Here is a 22173-nt window from a genome sequence, read left to right on the forward strand (position 1 = left end):
CAACAATGGTGCCTTTCATCATACCAACATGAAGCCTCTTGATATGGCCTGCATAGCTTCTCCCAGGAGTGACGGCAGGACTTTTTTGTGGAATGAAGCCTGAGAAAGCAGGGTAGAAGCAAACTGCCATCTTCACTTACTTGTGAACATCGAGCATTACTTCCACACAATACTTAAGCTTAGAAGGAAGAAAATTGATCCTTTTCTTTGTGGGAAGAACATATGGGGTTGGTCTGCATTTCTATTTATTTGTCAGTGATCTGTGGATCACCTATTTGTCCTTTGTATTTTGAGGCTTCTGCATTCAAAAGTCTTGATACTAGGAGTGGCTTGGAAGAAGAAGGCTGGTATAGAAGCAGGGGTTGAGGGCAGACATGGAGTGTTCACTCTTAGGAGAGTTATTAATGTTTCTTATGCCTAAGTTCTCTCCTCCTAGATTAAATAACAATATCTAACACATAGGAAGAGAGTATAGGTTAAATAGAATTACAGACAAGATGCACTAGGCTGAAATTAGTCATCATGATGTCTTTACTTCATTTAGAATCAAGGTTTTGGGATAACCCTTGTTTTTTTAATGACTCAGTAAATTAGAAAATTGCTTTAACTCTAACTTTGTTGGCACAAGGACTCACGTAAAACACAGAACACATTCTTCTGCATTGTATTCACATCACCAAAGAAGTATGCATTTGAGACCAGCTCAGAACGTGTTTATGTTGTGTGAGACATTTTCCCAGTCCCTCCTTCAGCACTTTGTGGACACTTTCTACAACACCCGGGCTTGCCAAAACAGCTTTGCTGCTTGACATGTGTTGTGGGATGAGCGTCTAAGCTTCCTGTTTCCTTTAATTTATCTGAGAACTGTTGTGCAGTCAGAGAACAGCTGCCTTGCTGGGAGCCACAGAGTGTCTATGTCATATACTGAGCAGTGTGCACCAGCTGTCTGTTCAGCCTTAACTGCATCCAAATACACTGAGATTTCCAGAGTAAGTCTGAAGCAGAAAGGGAGACATTGTTCCTGCAAAAACACAAACATTCCTTACTCCACTGTTTACCTAACTCTCTTCATTGCATCAAGAAAAGTGTGTGCACAAGAGATATCCAGTGAAGACCGTAGGGCCAGTTACAACTCTGGGGCACCAAACTTTGTCTGAGGGCTTCAGCAGTCTTGTCCTGAAACTGGGGGAAAAAGAAGAAGAGCAAGATAAGGAGGACTGTGCAGCCTCACCTGCCTGTCACCCAGGGGGAGAATAGTGCAGACACGCCTTGTGCTTTGTATATATTTATTACGTTCCATCTAATAGTTGACTTAAATCAATATTAACGTATCAAATACACATATAATGCTTTACCTTACAGGAAATATTTCTGCAGGGAATTTAGAGAGCAGTGGCCAGAAACCATACCACTTATGAAACGAACCAAGTGGTTTTATTATTATATTTTTGCTAGGGTCACAATACATTCTACCATTTAGCTGTTTTGCAAAAATATGAAATATACACTATTTTTCAATTCTTATTTAGGGTACAGCCTATTTTTCTGTAACTTGTCCTCATTTTTCATGGTTGATTATATCCACAGTTGACAGTGAATGAAAAGTAGGAATTCTACATTCAGGGAAATAAAACACGTATTTGTTTGTATTTATACGTTTATTATCTTAAAACTTTTACGTTGAAACAGAATTACATCAATTCCCTATTCTCTTTCTTCTCTCTAGGCCTTGTAAGCTAATCTCCATTAAACTCCCCTCCTGCCATACACATTCTGAATTTGATAGCCTCTTTTACTTTTTTTTGTATGTATGTATCTCTCTCTCTCACTATATATATATATATATATACACACACACACACACACACAGATGCACAAATACATATATGTATATATGCACAAATATGCATACATAAAAAGCCTGCTGAGACCATTTGCATTGCGTGTTTACTGTTTCAAGCTGAACACTAGATATTAGAACATCAGTGAGGATGCTCAATCAATGAGGATGCTCAATCAATGAGGATGCTCCCCCTTCGAAGAGGCTAATTCTCCTCCTCCTGACAGTCAATAGTTGTTAGTAGTTCTTGTTCCAGGTGTGGGACCCTGCAACATTTCTTCTCTTTGATGTGAACATATCCATTGATTGATGTTGCTGTATCAATGATCTTTTTGTGCAGCCATTTCTTTCACAGCAGACTTAGTGGTATTTGGACTCAATCTTTCTGTTCTTTGAGCCATAGATGTAGGAGATATGATATGATGTGGATATGTCTATTAGGAATCCCCATGATTTGTCAGTCTCCGAAGATGGAGCAAAATTCAGGGTAATAAAATAAGTGTGACAATATTCATAGGTCACACTTATTCATAGTTCAAGTATGAGGAGAGTTTTGGCTATACTGGTTTATCATATCAGTGAGATTTCCGAGGTTTTCACTTTATTAGCAAGTGCCCCTTCCCATTAATTTACACTGCACACCCAAATCTGAAATATGGTTATAGACTTTGTGGGAAGGGGGGGGGAGGAATGGAGGGAGAGAGAGAGAGAGAGAGAGGGAGAGAGAGAGAGAGAGAGAGAAAGAGAGCGCTTCTGCTTGGAGAATAGACACCCAGTGAAGTAAAAATGTTCTTAGTTATTTCATAGTGGCATGGACAGCATGAAGGATTCAGAGAATCAAGATAAATACATTTTCCGATCTTTCAATGGATTTATTCAAGAATATAAACTCCTTGAAACTACTGTTTGCATTATCAAGATAACTGACAGTTGTGAACTTGTGTAAGTTCCTACTTCATGCATTTCGTTAGGTTAAACTTCATCACAGCTCCTAGAGAAAAATAGCCACTGTTTTTACTGTGAAGATGAGAAAAGAGGCAGTGGCTGGCCTGGGTTCTCACCTTGCATCATGTAAGCAGCAAATGATGTGGCTTTCAGTTAAGCTTATATGGAATGTGTGGTCGTTGAATAAAAATAGCCCCTGAAGACTCATATATCTAGATACTTAGCCAATGGTTACTGACACAATTTAAAAGGATTAGGAAGTATGGCCTGGTTGTAGGAAGTGTTTCACTGAGAGTGACCTTTAAGTTTTCAAAAGCCGTAGCCATATTTCAGTGTCTCTCTCTTCCTGATACCTATGGATTCAAATGTAGAACTCTCAGAAAATTCTTAAGTGCCACATCTACCTGCATGCAGCCATTGTTAACACCATGATGACAATAGATTAAATTTCTGCAACCATAGAAAACCTAAATTAAAGCACTTAATATTTATATTTATAAAATTTATAAAGAATTCCTGTGGTCATGATGTCCCTTCATAGCAATAGAACACTAAGTAAGAAAGAAGTTGGTGCCAGAAATTGGGTATTCTCTGATAGACATGGCTATGCTGTTTGTGGAAGAATATGGAAGACTTTGGGTCTTTGGAAGAGAAAATATTTTGGCTACAAGTTGCTATGGTCATGGAGTCTCTTCATAGCAATCCTACCCCTTACCAAATCCTATTGCTGTGTGTTTAATGGCTGAAGTGGGGTGTTCTAAGGAGTTCCTTCTTTACCTCTGCTTGAAAAAGCAGAGAAATAATTGAGGAGATTAAAGATTTACACAATAAAAATTATAAATTGGGGCTAAAGAGATGGCTTAGTATTTAAGAGCACTGGTTACTCTTCCAGAGGACCCGGGTTCAAGTCCCAGCACAATAATTCTAGCTTACAACTGTCAGCAGTTCCAGATTCCAGGGGAGTATGACATCTTCACACCAATCAATACAAAATAAAATATAAAATGTAAAAAATACTATAAATTATTGCTAAAATAAAGAACAATATGATTGGAAAATATCCCTTGATAACAGACTAGAAGATTTTCTCTTTCTTTTTTATTAGATATATTTATTTATTTAAATTTCAAATGGTATTCCCTTTCCTGGTTTCCTATTCATAAACCCATACCACTACCCCTCCCCCCACACGGGTGTTTCCCCCATCCACCTACCTTACTGCCCCCTGACATTTCGCTACACTGGGTTGGGAGTCCAACCTTGGCAGGACCAAGGGTTTCCCCTTCTGCTGGTGCCCCAACAAGGCTATTCTCTGTTACATATGCAATTGGAGCCCTGAAAAAGTCCATGTACAGTCTTTCAGTAGTGGTTTAGTCCCTGGAAACTCTGGTTGGTTGGCATTGTTGTTCTTATGGGGTTGTAAGCCCCTTCAGCTCTTTCAATCCTTCCTCTAATTCCCCTAAACGGAGTCTTGTTCTTAGTTCAATGTTTTGCTGCTAGCATTGACCTCTGTATTGGACATGCTCTGGATGTGTCTCTCAGGAGAGATCTGTATCCGGCCCCTTTCAATATGCACTTTTTGGCTTCATCAATATTATCTAGTTTTGGTGGCTGTATATATATGGGCCACATGTGGGGCAGGTTCTGAATGGCTATTCCTTTAGTTGCTGCTCTAAACTTTGCTTCCATATCTCCTCATATGGATATTATTTTCCCCTTTCAAGAAGGAGTGGGAGCATCTGCATTTTGATCGTCCTTCTTCTTGAGCTTCCTGTGGTCTGTGAATTGCTTCTCGGGTAATTCGAGCTTTTGGGCTAATATCCACTCATCAATGAGTGCATACTAAGTGTGTTTTTCTGTGATTGGGTTACCTCACTTTTCTAAAACATCTGCACCTCTTAGTAACCTAAAGCTCATTTCATTAAGTCTTCAGATTCAAGCAAAACACACAAAAATCCAAAATTTCCTCTATAGCAACAGAACTCATTGTAAGCTGCACACACCAACATAGGGAGTCCTCTGTTTGGGAATAACCTAAGAGTTAGGAATCCAGCGTGTTGTGGTGAACACTCCAACCCATCATTCACACAGAGGTCCTTGCTAAAATAAGTAAGACTCAAAGCTAGTACAAAAGTGCTGAATCTAAAAAGGGTCTGATAGTGGTGGCTGGAGCAGGGAGTGGTTAGAAGTGAGTATGGAAAGTGTCACAACCTAGTAGCATGTGGAAAATTACCAGGCACCAATATGTAAAGTGGAGCTATACCACTCAATTAAAAAATGTTTAACGATGGAATAATCAAGACAGTGTGGTATTAGGATGCAGAGGTGTAGAACAATGATCTAGAATAGGAAGCCAAGAATTAAATTGTGAAAGACAGAAGCATAAAATTGTTGGCAAGACTGTACAGTTGGATTGAGAAATGAGTCTCCTCAGCAGATTGTGCTAGGAAAGGAGCATTGCTAATGCAAACCAATGGAGTTACAACACTCCTCCCCAATCTCAAAAATTGCTAGGTTTCTTATTTATAATATCTCCTAAAACCCTTCAATTAAAGTTTCAGTCCCTAAATTGGTGCTTTAAATTTGACTTTGATGGGATCTACTGGGTAGTATTGGGTGCTCAAGGAATATTGCCTCTGTTTGTGGGACATTGTCCATTTTTGTCTCTACCTGGCCATGGGGGTGGGGGGCAATCACTCTACACACACATCTGGACTCTCTGCAACCAAAGAAACAAAGTCATGAACTTAATCCTTCAAAACCATAAGTCAAAATAAACCATTTCTCTTTTTATGTCATTTTAGATCAGGTGCTTTAATATATAGTGATGGAGATCTATATAGATTTTCTATGGTATTATGATACGTACATCATACCATAAAATGAACTGAAAACAATTCAAATGCTAATTTGAAAAAAATTATTGCAAGTAATACCAGTGTATAGTCAATAGGTCTTATGGTGCCAATTGACAGACAAAATGTAGATCAATCATACTTTGAATATTATTCAGCTTCAATAAGGAAAGAAATTCTGCTGCCATACTTCTCCATGCATGAACAATGGGCATTTTTGCTATGGGTTTCAACCAGTCACTCAAAGATAAACACCAAATGCTTTCACTTATAGTCATGTCATAAAGACAGCATGCTAAGCAGTGCTCTCCATGTGCTGTGATTAGGGTTAGTGGTATGGAAATTTAATATTTTCATGAGCGTAAATTTACTTTTTAGTGTACAAAATAAAAGTGTTTAGATATTGGAAGATGACTCAGTAGATAAAACCCTTGCCATGCAAGCTTTGTCTCAGTTTGTGGGACACTGTCCATTTTTGTCTCTACCTGACCATGGTGGGGCAATCACATGGGGAGGACTAGAGTTTGGATTATCAGAACCATGTAAGGTCTGAAAGTAGATGATCTGTGATTCTAGCACTCATGGAACAAAGATGGTGTTTTCCATGGCCAGTGGTTGGCTAGCCTATCAGGACTGGGGAGCTTAAGGTGTACTGAGAGACATCTGCCTCAGTAAGTAACCTGGAGAGTGACAGAGGACAGCACTGGTTGCCAACTTCTGCTCTCCAGAGAAAGGCTCACACACACACCCATGTTAGTGTACACATACATACACAGGGACAGCACATAAACATCACACACACACACATTTCATTTGGAGATGGTCAATGTTAATGCTTGTATCTTGTATTTTGCATTAGATATTACTATGCGGGACACTTAAAATTGTGAAAATTCATGTTTTCTACCTTACTACAATTTAAAAGTAAATTTTTAAAATTGAAGGAAGGGAGTAGATTTAACAGCATTTAACATTTGACTATCAAATCCTCCAGTGTGCTGCTCCCTACTGAGAAAACCCTAGTGATGCTTGTAGAATGATACATGTGAGTATGTAACTAGAACAAAATGTAATCCTGACTGAGGGGTCAGGAGAAACTTACTTCAGACTCCTTAAATGTGTGAATAATGCAATGTGAAACTATGGAAACCTAACAAAATGCCATTGTTATTTAAATGATTCTAATGCTGTGAATGTAGGCATAGCCCGAGAGGCACTCAGAATTATATTGCTTATTATTGAAAGATCCAAAGTTCTGATTTCTCCAGAGCAAAAGCTTATCAATATAAATTTATACAGATATCAAACAGCAAGCAGGTTGATTAGATCCAGTGTGGGAGGAGAGTTGGGCACTGTGCTAGAGACGAAATGACCGTGGAGCATTAGAGGATGTGTGTGTTTGAGCTGAAAGGTATGGTCTTGGGTTTTGTTGATTGAAAAGAGCATGATAATAAAGAGAATCATAGCAAGGGGTTGCTGAAAAATAACTTTGGCTCTTTGTGGTAACCAATACTTCCTGTTCAATCTGATTTGCACGAAACTTTAACTATCTGAAGAGCAACCCTGAAGAATGTCGACATATAAATCCAAAATTGTGTTGGATGATAATACATTAATTAAAATACATAATTATGTTTCATGATCTTAGGATAGTCTTATATTTTAGATTATGACATAAATCCAATCCACAATTGCTAATGTTTTGTTTTCCATGTAGACATAATTTGTGTATTTGGTATATAGACTTGAAAATTTAGCATTTTGAGTCTGTAATTTGCTATTTAACTTTGAAAAAAAGAGAGAGAGAGATTGCCAAAATGACTTACCAAGACTTCAAGAACCAATTTCTCTGCAGAGAAGAACCAAATCTGTTTTTGAGACAAATGATTGTTTCAACCTGAGATTCAACAGCAGCAGAATGAAAAACCAGTAAAATCCTATAAAAACCAGTGGCAGAAGACTTCTCCACAGGGAGAGGAACAAAGCGTGAGAGATAAACCGTGATATTTACCACGGGGTTTAGCACTCTGCCATCACTGACACCCAGAGACATCACAGAGAACAGTTCTGGCTATTGGAGACGTCCAAGGGCTTATGGCCCACACGGATAATGGCCTGGAATTTTCACATTATCTGCTTTGGGGAAAATGTCATATCTCATCTGTCAATGATATTGCATGTAGTTATAGGCAGCAACTATCTTATAAAGTGACCTATTGTGTGAATTAGAATTATTACAAGGACCATCTTAGGGTGTCACGGCCATTGCATAGCTAGAGAGGATCAGCTAGACTGGCAGGCTGAAGTTTGCTCAGTGAAGGACTAACCCAAAGCCAGAGGGCAGAACACAGTTGGGAGCAGATACTGCCCTGTGGAGGACGGCTGAAGGTCAAATCCTCAACAAGCAGCCTTTGAGGCCTCTACCTGCTGAGAACAGGGCATGGCCAGTTACAGTTTTGCGCAGATCCTGGGTTTATTGCAGTCGTTGCATGCCATTTCTTTTACCCCTTTATCACAGCAGCACGGACAGAGTGAAATGAAATTCAGGTTTTACTGTAGCTCAGAGAGCTTTGCTGGAGCATCTCCCCCAAGGCAGCAACAGCTGTAGCGGCTTGCAAAACCTCAGAGTGTCCAATTGAAAGATGTCTTTGGAGAAATTGATGCTGGCCACATTCCACTCTCTTCTCTCTGTGGGCATACCTGCTGAGAAGTTTCTTCCCCTACCCAGTCTTGCCCCCATTACTGGAAAGCAAGACCCCTGAGTCAACTGGGAGAGAATAGACTCCCTAGCCATTAACCTACCTCTGGCACACAGGCAGAGGATGCTTAGTGATGAACTCTTTTAAGCATGCTCCACTCTCTATGCTCAGTGACCCATTCCAGTCAAAGCCTGTGTGCACTTTACACAAAGGAATGGAGGAAACAGAACCTCTGCATTTACTCGATTGCACTATTGCTCCACAGGTGCATTGGGGAATTGGGTTTGTTTTCAACTCTCCTCCTTGGTAGGCTACCTGAGAAGAGCTGCATGGACAAAGTGCCTCTGCTGGTCTGTATGCCACACTGTGGACGCCATCTTCACTCATTACCTGATCCCATAGTGCTGCAGAGACTGTGAGGACCATGGAGAGAGTGTAGTAACTCCTGTCCTCAGCTTTTCAGGAGACAGGTCTGGACTCAGATCTACCTAAGGATCAGACCTCAGTATAATGCCAGCGTCAAATGCAGACTAACAGGTGTGGAGGCTTCTCTCCAGCTATCCTGGCAGTCCTTCTTATGGGATTGAAGTTTCAAATTATAGTTTTAAAAATACCAAATTTGTGTGCATGGTATAACTGATAAATACTCTAAATGCACAAAGACCCATAGCTAATTCCATGTTGGAGCAGAAAGACAGACAGACATTTCTATACGAGGAAGGGAAAAGGGTATATGTTCGTATGCCTATCGTTGAGTATTATGTGAGGTTTTGTTGAGAGCCATTAGATAAGAGAGAAAACAAAAGGAATACAAATGTGTCTCCTATCTTTCCTCCGATATTGAAACCAGCTAGAGGGGTTGGAGACTTGGCTCAGCCGTACCTGGTACTTTCCGTGCTTACAGGGGACCAGGACCTGATTCCCAACAACCACGTAGCAGCTCACAGCCTCCCATAGCTACAGTTCCTTGGAATCTCATCTCCTTTCCTGGCTTCCTAGGTACTAAGTACCCATGTGGAATACATGCATGCATGCAGAAGAAACACTTGGAGACATAAAAAAATGCAAAGAAATACAAAACATAAAAAGAAAGATATTATAAAGTTCAAAAAGTTTAAGCTTCAGAACTCTTGAGTTGCTAGAGGGAAGCAAGAAATGCTTTGAGCTGTTAGTGCATGTGATGTTTTCTTCCAAGGACCTCTGTAGGCCAAGGAACTGAGGTAAACATTGAAGAAGGAGGCCATCACACTGAGACCTTTCTGTGTAACCAAGGTAAATATGGAAGAGACAAAAGGCAGCTAAAAAGAGAAGAGAAAATACTTGCTGCCCAAGTATCCCACAGAGAAGTGATCTCCAAAACTAATGCCAAACTAATTAAATAGCCATTGTTCACATTTACTAACTTGTGAGTAAATCTAAATTTATGTCCACATACACATAAGTGCGTGCATTCAGGCCTGTGCCTGTGTGTGTGCACATAGACCCTCACCCACACCCCTACACCCAGACACACATATCCATAGACACCCCCCACATTTATTTAAATTGAAACTATGTAGAAAAATATCTATATCTATAGATGTTATTTATCTGCAATATAAATGTTGGATAATATATTTTCTGTGAAAGTTACCTTCAGAGACAACAACATATCCACAATGATAGTTTAGGAGCCATTTAAATCACACCAGGAGGCATGGAAGATAGTACTTCCGTGTCTTGGGAGTTGCTTTCAGTGGTATTTTGGTTAGCTTCAGCTGTCACACTGAGATACCTGGGTAGAAGAAATCTCAACTGGGGAAGTGCAGATGCTATTGGATTGGCCTCTGGACATGTCTCTGGGGAAGGAAAGCCCACTGTTAGCTAGCGGTAGATTCCTGGGTAGCAATCTTGGATCCTATAAAAATCAGCCACGAGTGCACTAAAGAGCAAGCCAGTAAGCAGCATTTCCCCATGGCTTCTGCTTCAGCCCCTGCCTCCCGGTTCCTGACTAGAATTCCTGCCCTGACCTCCTTTAATGATAGAGAGTGACCTGAAGCTGAAATACACCGTTCTTTCCAAGTTGCTGCTGGTAAGTGTTTAATCTCTGCAACAAGAAGCGAAGTAAGGCAATGTCAAAATCTAAGCATTTTCTTTATGCCACCGAAATCAGCATATTTTTTATCCTTTTCTACTTTGTTAAAAATCAATAACTCGGAGCCTGGTGAGATGGCTCAACAGTTAAGAACACTGACTGTTCTAGCAGTTCCGAGTTCAATTCCCAGCAACCAGTGGTGGCTCATAACAATCAATAAAGGGATTTAAATAATAATTAACACAATATAATATATGATTAATAAATATTTTTAAAAACCAATAACCCCATTTTCATATGGGTTATTGACTTAATTTTTTTATTGTCTTTTGTTCCATAAAATTATCTTTCTAATACTTGATCTTACATTTTGAAAGTACCCGAATAAAAACCTTGGTCATTTGTGGATTCTACAGTGGCAGTGGCTCTGTTTTTCCTGTGAGCTCTGCCTCTCTGGATTCTTTCTAAATGCTCTTCAATGAATGTATGAGTACACATTTCACTGAGGAAGAAGCATGTGGGAAAGGTAATTCAAGGAACACAAAACATTTGTTCTGAAAGAATGTCTGCAGAGGCAGTTGATGTGATCCCCAGATGTCTAGCTACTTACTAGAGAAGAAGTTGTAAGGAAAACGCTCCTTCCACAGACTGTCCTTGTTCAAGAATGATTGTTAATGGTGTTGTCAAACCCTCAGTACTTACCTTTATCTTACATGAGTGTTTTGCCTACATGTGGTATATGTACCTTGTGTGTGCCTACTGTCCTTGGAGGCCAGGGTTTATGGGATTTCTTGGAATTGACAGTTATGAGCTGCCATGTGGGTGCTAGGAACTGAACCTGGGTCCTCTGGAAGAGCAGCGTGTGCAAGCCATTTTTTTTCCAGGTCCTCAGAGTAAATTTCTAAGAGGCAAGATTTCTTTCTGGTAAAGCTGAGTGTTCAGGCACGGCTCTGGTCACACCAAATCAATGCTGTCTCACTCTTCCAGTTATCTATGTAGTTGTGATTATTAAACAGAGAGAAATGATAATGCTGTTGTTTAATAAATAGCCACAGGAAGAAAACAAAACAAAGCAAAACAAAATAGCTTAAGGAAACATGAACATTTGGAGTCATTACTCACATATCACACACAAAGGTAATAGTGCACCTTAATGCTTTCCAGGATATGTCCACATTTTCTAACCACAACCACAATAAGATTTGGGATACTTTAAGGCAATTCTCAAGAAACACAAACCCATTAGGCACAAGTTTCCATTTTTCCCAATTTTGTACATAGATGCACACACAACTATTAACTCACTTTCTGATTAAATAGATTTGTGTTTTCTGATTATTTCTAAACTCTATAAACTATTCTTTCAATATTATATTTGTTGAAATCATACATGTTTCATAAGTTTTATAAGTTGTTAAATTTACTCTCAAGCAGTTCATTCACATTGATGCTATGACAAATGGAATCGATCTCCTAACTCGGTGTCAAGATAGAATTTATAAACATCTATTATTATCTCAGGCCCACTGTAGGCTTGGATGTTTTAAAACCTACTTTTAATAAGGATTCTCAAAGACTTTGACCCCTCCTTCTAGCTTGCTCTCCATAGTTATAGGGGGAAAAGCTGTAAATCGAACAAGGAGATGCAGACCTGCTTATAAGTAGTTTTTGGGATGATTCCAATCTCTGTTTGTCAGGATACCATCAGTCCAGTTCAGTAGAGGATACCAAACATGAGTCAGCAATGATTGCATGATCCAGCAGAAACCATCAGGCCTCTGCTGAATCTGTAGGTGACAGCTGCAATGACCATACCAGCAGGGATGGATGGCAGGAGTTCTCTGCCATGCCACTCTCAAGGAAGTGAAGGACTGCAAAGATGAGCATGTAAGAACAACAAATTGTTGCAAAGTTAGCTATGCAAGTGCACCTTCACTGTCTATTGAGTCGTACTTAAGTCTCTCCAAGCATCACATGTTCTCCCATGGGTCTTGCCTCAGCGAAACACCCCGTGAGTCTGTCTTAACAACACGCCAAATGTTTCTGGATATGCATCACGTGACATATTCAGAAACTTCCGCCGCACCCCATGGTCTCTGAGCCTCTTATCACTATCAGTTCTAATGCTCTGTTTTGGACACATTCATATGAAATCTCCTTAGACACAGATTTTCCTACCTTTACAAGCTTTTATGTGATTTATTCACTTTCTGATTAAATGAACCAGTCAGCTCTTTTTTCATACGTGGCACCAACATTTTGTGATAACGATCATGATTATCACTGCCTTTTACTTGTCTCCAGGATTTGATTGAGTTAAGGGTGTGGTGCCACATCACCTTATGTAGGCTGCTGACTTCTGTTTGCTGTCACTTCGTGACTTTATTCACGAGAGACATAATTCTGTAGTTATCTTGTGACGTATGTGTCTTGTTTGAGTATGTGGGTATTGCCCTTGTCAAATGAGTTTACAAGTGCTTTACTTTGATGTCTGTAAGAGTGTGAGGAAATAGTATTTGTGCTTCCTCCCTGAGTGTTTCCTGTGGTTCTCCATCATCCTATCTCACACTAATATTTTAAAATTAATCCAACTTCTTTGTTATAAATCTACACAGATTTTCAGTTTTTCTTTGTCTTTAACATTTTTGTATCTGTCTTAGTCAAGTATCTGCACAAACACCATGACCAAGAAGCAAGCTGGGGAGGAAAGGGTTTATTCACCTCACACTTCCACTTTGCTGTTCATCACCAAAGGGAGTCAGGACTGGAACTCAAGCAGGTCAGGAAGCAGGAGCTGATGCAGAGGCCATGGAGGGATGTTACTTACTGGCTTGCTTCCCCTGCTTTGCTCAGCTTCCTTTCTTATACAAGCCAAGGTTACCAGTCCAGGGATGGTATCACCCAAAATGGCCCCTTCCACCCTTGATCACTAGTTGAGAAAATGCCTTACAGTTGGATCTCATGGAGGCATTTCTTCAAGGGAGGCTCCTGTCTCTGTGATAACTCCAGCTTGTGTCAAGTTGACACACAAAACCAACCAGTACGTTGTCTTTCTAGAAATTTACTCATTTGATTTTAATTCTCACAACTGTTTATGTTATTGCCAATTTTACTTATATAAAGTATTTTATAATGAATTCACTTTTAATTCTGAATTTAATAAATGTTATACAACTTGAATTGTTTTTATTTTTATTTCATGATAAGTTAGATTTTCAATTTTGTTGATATTTTAAAAATTGATTGCATTCTTAGGTTTACTGATTTTTTTCTGTTTCTTTAATAGTCTCCATGTTGCTCCCTTCTGCTATACATCCGTTTAAATGCAACCCACCATTTTCCTCAGTGTCTTAAGGTGTGGGGTAGGGCTTCTTTGATACTATACATATAAATTCCCTCATGTACACTGCTTGACCTGCATTTCACCCTCATTCCACTTTGTGTTGTGGTTTTCATTCGTACTTTACAATTTCTGGGCATTGCTTATCTTATTTCTGAGATACCTGTGACGGCATCATTTGACTTCCACATGTCTGTATGTAACAGTGTCTTCTGTCATTCCATCACAGTGTCTGTATTTCATTCCATTCAGTCGGAAATCATATTTGCGTGCTGTCAGCCCTTAAATATTGGCAGTTCTTTATGAGCAGTATGTAACTTACACGGTAGAAAAAGTATGGGCTTGAGAGAAAACCCTTTAAATGTAGCCTCTATGAATTTTGCTAATTCTATTTAAATGTTTTTTTAAATTTCTTTTATTTTTCACTGTCAGTGTCTGCCTTCTTGCCCCACTTGTTTAGCATGAATGTGACATTTTCACAGTAGACTACAAACACTTCACTGTAGGTCTGTCAAATTTTTCCCTTTGCAGTTCGTGGTTCTGCTGTAGGAGGCATATAGTTTTAGAATTATAAATTTTCTACTTGGTTTTGACATTTAACACTTTGTTTACTCATCATGTTTATTAACATCAACTGATCTTTTCTCCAGTGCCACCTGTCAGTTTTCTTCTTGCTGTTCTTTGAACAATATATCTCCCTCATTCCTCACTTTTTTTCTATGACAGTGAGGGAACATTTTCCTTCACAGGAAACACCCAAGTGACTTTCAAAACCAGCATGCCAAAGTAATGGGTTTCATTGTGATATTTCCATGTATGCATGGGGCATACTCTGGTCTCATTCTTCCCATCCATTACCACCCATCATCCTTTCCTCCCTACACATTCCTCTTGGCTCTCCTTTTTTTTCATGTCCTTTCTCTCTAAAACTCATATAAGAGAAGCATGGGGCACTTCTCTTTGTGAGACTGGAAAATTTCATGAAACACAATGCTGTTTGGTTATACCTATCTCTCTGCCAACCACATGTGGAAAGGAAATCTAGCTATGAAGAAACCCCACTAGGTCATATATTCAGAATTAACACTGGGATGAGCTGGTATATTTTTACAGAAGATTCATATCATTTTTATGCTATGGTTTCCATGCTAATTCTTCATCCCTTAGTAGCCAGTGCCTTGGCAAAATTGTAGACATGCATTTCATCAATAAAGTGAGCCGAATAGCAGAGCAAATGAGTGACTGATTACCATGGGCGACTAGTTACGATGATTTGAGCATATGTAGATACTTGGCCTTGATGGTATTGCACCTTTAGTGCTTATATCTCCTTGTTCTTCACTTTCCTGGCTAAAACCAGATAAGGATATCAGAGTTCGTTACTAGTGCTGGAAATGGTCCACAGTTAGACTTGTTGGTTACGGCAAGAGAGGACATTCTCTGCAAAAGTAGGGTATGATGTCAGGTAACAGAACATTTTTTCACAGAAAATGGAAAAGTATTCTTGACCTTAGGGTGAATTACACAGAAAGCCTGACAGCAAATGTCTCATCCTAGACACAGGCATGAGCACACATCTGTTTCTTATGATGCTTTATGGCTTTCAACCCACACTGCTAAGTCTAGAATATTTTCTTGCAATGCCTTTGTGCATGTACATAAATATTCATCTGTTTATAGGACATGCATATATGACCCTGCTCATGTATGTGGAGGCCAGTGGACAGCCTACAGCACCATCCTCAAAAATACATTTATCTCCTCAGAGAAAAGATCTGTCATTGGCCTACATCTCACAAACTACTCTAGACTTGCGACCCAGCAAGCCTCAGGGATCTGGCTGTGTCTGCCTCCCTAGGGCAGGGAATATTATGCACCACCATAAACCCACTTTTAAAATGCTGTCGGGACTTAGATCCTAATGCTTGCAAAGTGAGCACCTTACTGATTAATCTATGTCTCCAGTTCTATCATAGTATCCTTAATACTATAGTTATTAGTATGTATGCTCATAGAAAATTGTGTTGTAGGGTTTTTGTTGCCTTAAGTGTATGGAAAGTTCCATTACTCTTGATGTTCAGCAGTTGTCATATTATACAGCATAATTAGATCAGTTTAACCAGGCTGTTATTTTTTTTAAGTATTTTCATACTTTTGAACACGTAATATATATATATGTTCCATGCTGTTATGGATAAAGAAATTAATTACTTTTAATTATAATCTACCCTGATGATATTTAGAAAAACCTGGCAAAGTGCGACTTTTTTTTTAAACCAATGGGCATCTGTTTCTGGCATTGTGCTTTAAAATGCACCAGGCCTGCTGCTGTAGATAATGAATTCATCACACTATGATCTAGAGCCAAATAGATTGGGGGAAAAAATAGCCAAGGCTGTGTGTCTAGGCAAACTATTCTGGAAATGATGGACACGAGAATCTTAAAACTCCAGTCTCATCATAGGATCAGTGGGAGCCACTCAGTCCAAGAGCCTCAGGAAAATGGGCAGAGTTGTGTCTGGATCGTTTTGCCTCTGTGGCCAGACTCTGGCTTGAGTCGCTTTGGAAATGCGACAAGATCCTCTGCAACGGAAGCGATTTTGGAGTTCTGAGCTCGGATAATAGGCTGTCATTTATTCTGGAATGCTGCTTGCAAGCAGGATGTTTCATTTTAATTCAACTGCCACCTAGTGTGCGCCTGCTTTGTGTAGAGCAGCATGTAGGTGCCATGGATGGTGATCCCTGGCTTGGGAGAAATGTACCATACACTGAACGTTTACACAAATAGGTAAGTGTGATATCACATGTGAAAAGCTACCTGAGACAGACAGCACCGTATGCTGAAGAGAATGGGCAGGTGAAAACCAGTGCATCCTGTAGGTTGGACTCAGAATGTTGTTTATCTCCCAATATATAGATCAGGGTCTGCACTGTCGATCAAAGCCTGGCGGGTCTATGGGCTGACAGTACCTCCCTCACCCAGGAGCCTGGAATGCCTCATGACAGTACCTCCCTTACTCAGGAACCTGGTATGTGTCACTATGCCATTTTTGTTAAAATGTATGGTTGTGACTATTCTGGAACTTTCCCTACCATTTTTCTACTCATTCCAAACAAAATGCATCTATTTGAAAGTCAACCCTTATGCCAGCTCTTCTGAAACTGAAGCAAGTGGTCATTGGCAATTCTTACATATCATAAACTGCAAAAAGATACTGTTGGCTGGGGCCAGTCTGGTCTATATAGTGAGTTCCAGGCTAGCCTATAATATAACATGAAACTTTTTCTCTATAAGTCAGAATATATATATGAAAATGATAATTAGGCCTCCACAAGGACACCTTTAAGGAGCTGATCCTGAGAGTGAGTCACACAAAGTAAGGCACAGAAAATGAAGTCTGATGTGATTGACACGTGATGTGTCATGCCAGGGTCTGTCAAATTCACACCTGTCCATGCTGGTCTGTCAAATTCACACGTAAGCATCAAATGGCACCTACTCAGGGGACAACTATTTTTGAACCTTTCACTGCCCTTTACTCTAAGTACAAGATACACAGATCAGATGAAATGGCTTTGATCTTGGCATGAACCACATTATTGTCAGGCATTGCAATTTACTACCTTGGTGTCTACAGAGGCATGGACTGGCCTCGCTTTCTTCAGTTTCCTTATTTCTTAACTGAATATACTGATCCTTAACTTTAACTCTGCTCTGAAGCACTCTGTAGCGTCTGGCACAGTGTGTGACACTTTAGGATTTATGACCATGTTAACACCCGGCACTTCTGGAAGACTGTGTGCTTCTCTGTCCTGTTGGTACTTGCTTAGGCGATCATCTCTATAAATCTCATCTTCCTTCTGGTCCAGCCCTTAAGCCTTTCATTATCATTTAGGTAAAAGTGATACTGAAATGATTTAGGGTTTAAAGTAAACTTTCAGGGGAATGGGGGTCTCTTCTACAGTCATTGAAACCCTTGGTTTAGAAGATTCTTTTTTTAATTTTCTTTATCTTGGATATCTTTTGTATTTACATTTCAAATGTTATCCCCTTTCCCCCATCTCCCATACCCTCTCACCCTTCTTTTATGAGGATGTTGCCAATCCCACTCACCTAATCCCACCCCAACACCCTGGCGTTCCCCTACATTTGGAAAACGAATCTTCACAGGACCAAAAGCCTTTCCTCCTATTGATACTGGACAATGCCATCCTCTGCTACATATGCAGCCGGAGCCATGGGTCCTTCCATGTGTGCTCATTGGTTGGTGGTTTAGACCCCGAGGAGCTCTGGTGGGGTCTGGTTGGTTGATATTATTCTTCCTATGGGGTTGCAAACCCCTTCAGCTCCTTCAGACCTTTCTCTAACTCCTCCCTTGGGGTTCCTGTGTGCAGTCTAATGGTTAGATACCAGTATCCTCGTCTATATCAGTAAGGCTCTGCCAAAGCCTCTCAGGAGACATCCATATCAGGCTCCTGTCAGTAAGCACTTCTTGGCATCAGCAAGAGTGACTGGGTTTGGTGGCTGCATATGGGATAGACCTTTTATTCAGTTCCTGCCTCCACTCTTTGTCCCCGTATTTCCTCCCATGATTATTTTGTTCTCCCTTCTGAGAAGGGATGAAGCATTTACATTTTGGTCTTCCTTCTTCTTAAGCTTTATATATGTGAATTTTTTCTTAGGTATTCCAAGATTTTGGGCTAATATCCACTTATCACTGAGTGCATACAATATGTGTTCTTTTATGACAAGGTTGCCTCACTCAGGATGATATTGCCTTAGAAACGCTTAAGAGTGACATAAGAGCTGTCTTCCAGGGAAGAGGAGAATGGAGAGCTCTCAGTCTTAACTACCTAATAATATCCTTTATGTTCGTTTCAGTATGTCAACTTAGTTCTGGACTGACATGGGTGGAAGGCATTCTGAAAGTCTCCCAGAAGATCTACTCCATAACCTGCCAGCGTGTACATGGGTAGGAAGACAGCACACACTCTATTAACTAAGCTTTTCACATCCTATAACCTGATCCAGATGTTCTCACAAGTCCGTGCACTGCTCCAAGCTCAACATCCTGATAAACATCTAAACAGTGATAATGGCCACACTGAACCTATACACTATCACTGTCAATTATGTTTTATGCACTTGTACACCACAGAAGAAAATGAAAAAAATTTCTTGACACCAGAAGAAAATAGCTTTATATTCTCTTTCATACCTTATGTGCCTTTGAGATCATTTGGTCCTTCCTCATCACCTAGTGAAACTATATCCTGGTCTTCTTTCAAAACCTTTCACCACACCACCCTTACATCTGTTTACATACACATGTATTTACTGCAAGCTAGGATCCACGTATGAGAGAGAGAGATCATACATTGTTTTTATTTTTTAATCTTTTATTTATTCTCTATCAATTTCACATCATGCATCCCATTCCCACTCATCTCCCCCATTTCTTCAAATCGGTCCTCCCCCTTTAACCTTTCCATACAAAACACAATAAAAATAAAAAAAACAAAACAAATACAACAAACAAATGACATCTTGTCATGGAAGCTGTAGTGTGGCACATCTTAACACGCAGAGTATCATTTGTCCACACAATTTTACTTACAAATGTTCATTGCAGTGAATCATTGGTCTACTTTAAAGCCTCTGGCTTCTACTACACTATTAATACTGGATCCTTGACAGGACTCATCTCAGATATCCTGTTGTTGCCCTGTGTCACAGAGATCCTGCTGCTTTGGATCTTCAGGACTGGTCCCTTCGCTAGCTCTAGCAGTTCACAGATGGGGTGGGTCTTGTGGTAAATCTCAGCTCAAAGCCCTGGTTTTGGGTCTGGGTGGTATCTGGATTGGCCAGCCAACCAGCTCTCCTACACCAACACAAGGAGAACAAGCCCTCAAGCACTGTGGCCCCCAACTCTGTTAACTCACTCAGTGCCACTGCAAGGGGCAAGACCAACTCTCCTGAGTGCTTCAACAAGTGACAGGTGGGGCCAGCTCTCTACAGCCTTTGGGTAGCTACATGGTTTCAGGTGGCCCATGGCATTTGATGAATATCAATATAGAGCCCTGCTGCTGCAGGAGACAAGCTTAGACACAGTCCTCAGTGGCAGCATGGGCCAGGACTTCACCATGGTCTAAGGTGGCAGGGCAGGCTACTCACATCACTCTACTTCTCTCCTCTCTCATGACTCCAGTTGTCATTTGTTTATAGTACTCAAACTGTGCCACGGTGGACTGACATCTGGGTTTCTTCTCATTGTTTTTACTTTTTATTTTGGGTCTAAAAAGAAAAAAGAGAGAAAGCGCAGAAAACAAAGTATCATGCCAAGCATAGCAATCTACTGCTAGACTCTGAGCATCAGAGATGTTGAGGCAGAGGGATTGCTACAACTTCAAGGACAACCTGGGGTACTCAGTTCCAGGGCAGCTAGGGCTTACATATACCATTTCTTGAAATAAGTAAATAAATAAAATTAAATAATCATTGAAAACCACATTGTATTAGTTTGAATATGCTTGCCCCATGAGAAGTGGCACTTTTAGAAGGTATGACCTTGTTGGAGTACGTGTGGTCTTATTGCAGGAAGTATGTCACTGTGGGTTTGTGCTTTGAGTTCCTTTGCTCAGGCTCTGTCCAGTGCAGAAGAGAGTCTTTCCTGGCTGCCTTCAGGTCAAGATGGGGGAGCCTGGTCAGTTCTTTCCCCTTTGGCCTCTTGTCCCAGTCACCAATGAGCACACTGGAGGGATGATTTAACCAATGGCTTACTTCCTTGTCTTCTTTATTTATTCCCCTGTATAAAAGGACTGCAAGCTGGCAAAACCACTTTGGAAATCAATCTGGCAGTTCCTCAGAAAATTAGAAATAGTTCTACCTGAAGACCTAGCTATACCACTCCTGGGCATATACCCAAAAGATGCTCCATATAACAAGGAAATATGCTCCACTATGTTCGTGACAGTATTATTTATAATAGCCAGAAGCTGGAAAGAACCCATATGTCTTTCAATGGAGGGATGGACAAAGAAAAATGTGGTACATTTTCACAATGGAATACTGCTCAGCTATTAAAAATAATGACATCATGAAATTGGCAGGCAAATGGATGGAACTAGAAAATATCATCCTGAGTGAGGTAACACAGTCACAAAAGAATACACAGGGTATGTACTCACTGATAAGTGAATATTAGGAAAAAAGCTCGGAATACCCATGATACAACTCACAGACCATATGAAGGTCAAGAAGAAGAAGAAGAAAACCAAAGTGTGGATGCCTCAGTCCTACTTAGAAGGGGGAACAAAATAATCATGGAAGGTAGAGGGTGGGCAGGACTTGGGAGGAAGACAAGAGGAGGAGAGGAAAAGGAAGCCAGGATCAGGTGTAGAATGAGACTGGGGAGATTTCAGAGGGTCAAGAAATTGAACAGAGGTGTGTAGCAATGGGAGATAGGGAACTGGGCTAGCCAACAGAAAATCCCAGACGCCAGGGAAGCAAGTTGCTTCCAGGATCCAATAGGAATGACTTTAGCTGAAATTCCCAACGAAGGGGGGATTAAACCTGTAGAGACCACCTCCAGTAGATAGGCACAGCCCCAAATTGAGGGATGGGGCCACCCACCTATCTCAAAAAATTTAACCCAGAAATGTTCCTGTCCAAAGGAAAGACAGGGATAAAAAGTGGAGCAGAGACTGAAGGAAAGGCCACCCAGAGGCTGCCCCACCTGGGGATCCATCCCATCTGCAGACACCAAACCCAGACACTATTGCTGATGCCAAGAAGCACTTGCTGACAGGAGCCTGATATGGCTGTTCCCTGAGAGGTTCTACCAGCACTTGACCAATACAGATGCAGATACTCAGAGCCAACCATCGGACTGAGTCCAGGGACCCCAATGGAAGAGTTAGGGGAAGGACCGAAGGAGCTGAAGGGGATTGCAACCCCATACAAAGAACAATATCAACTAACTGGACCACCGAGAGTTCCCAGGGACTAAACCAACCTAAGAGTACACACAGATGGACTTAGGGCTCAAGATAGATATGTAGACTTATCAGACATCAATGAGAGGGGAGGCCCTTTGTCCTGTGGCTGCTTGATGCCCCAACTTAGGGGCATGCTAGAACAGTGAGGCAGGAGTCTGTGAGTGGGTGGAAGAACACCCTCCTAGAAGCAAAGGGGAGTGAGGAGAAGGGGGAATATGGAGGGGTTGTGGAAGGGTAACCAGGGAAGGGGATATCATTTGGCTGTAAATGAATAAAATGATTAATAAAAAAGGAAAAGATGCTATAAAAGTTGAAATTGGTTTTCAAGTCGATTTTTAATTTTGTTTTGGAGTAAAGTAATAAGTCTTGATTCTTAGTTTAATACTTATATTTTCATATCTATCATTGTGTACACAGTTAAT

Source organism: Rattus norvegicus, chromosome 2, assembly GCF_021556685.1.
Source record: "Rattus norvegicus strain SHRSP/BbbUtx chromosome 2, alternate assembly SHRSP_T2T, whole genome shotgun sequence".
Lineage (NCBI taxonomy): Eukaryota > Metazoa > Chordata > Mammalia > Rodentia > Muridae > Rattus > Rattus norvegicus.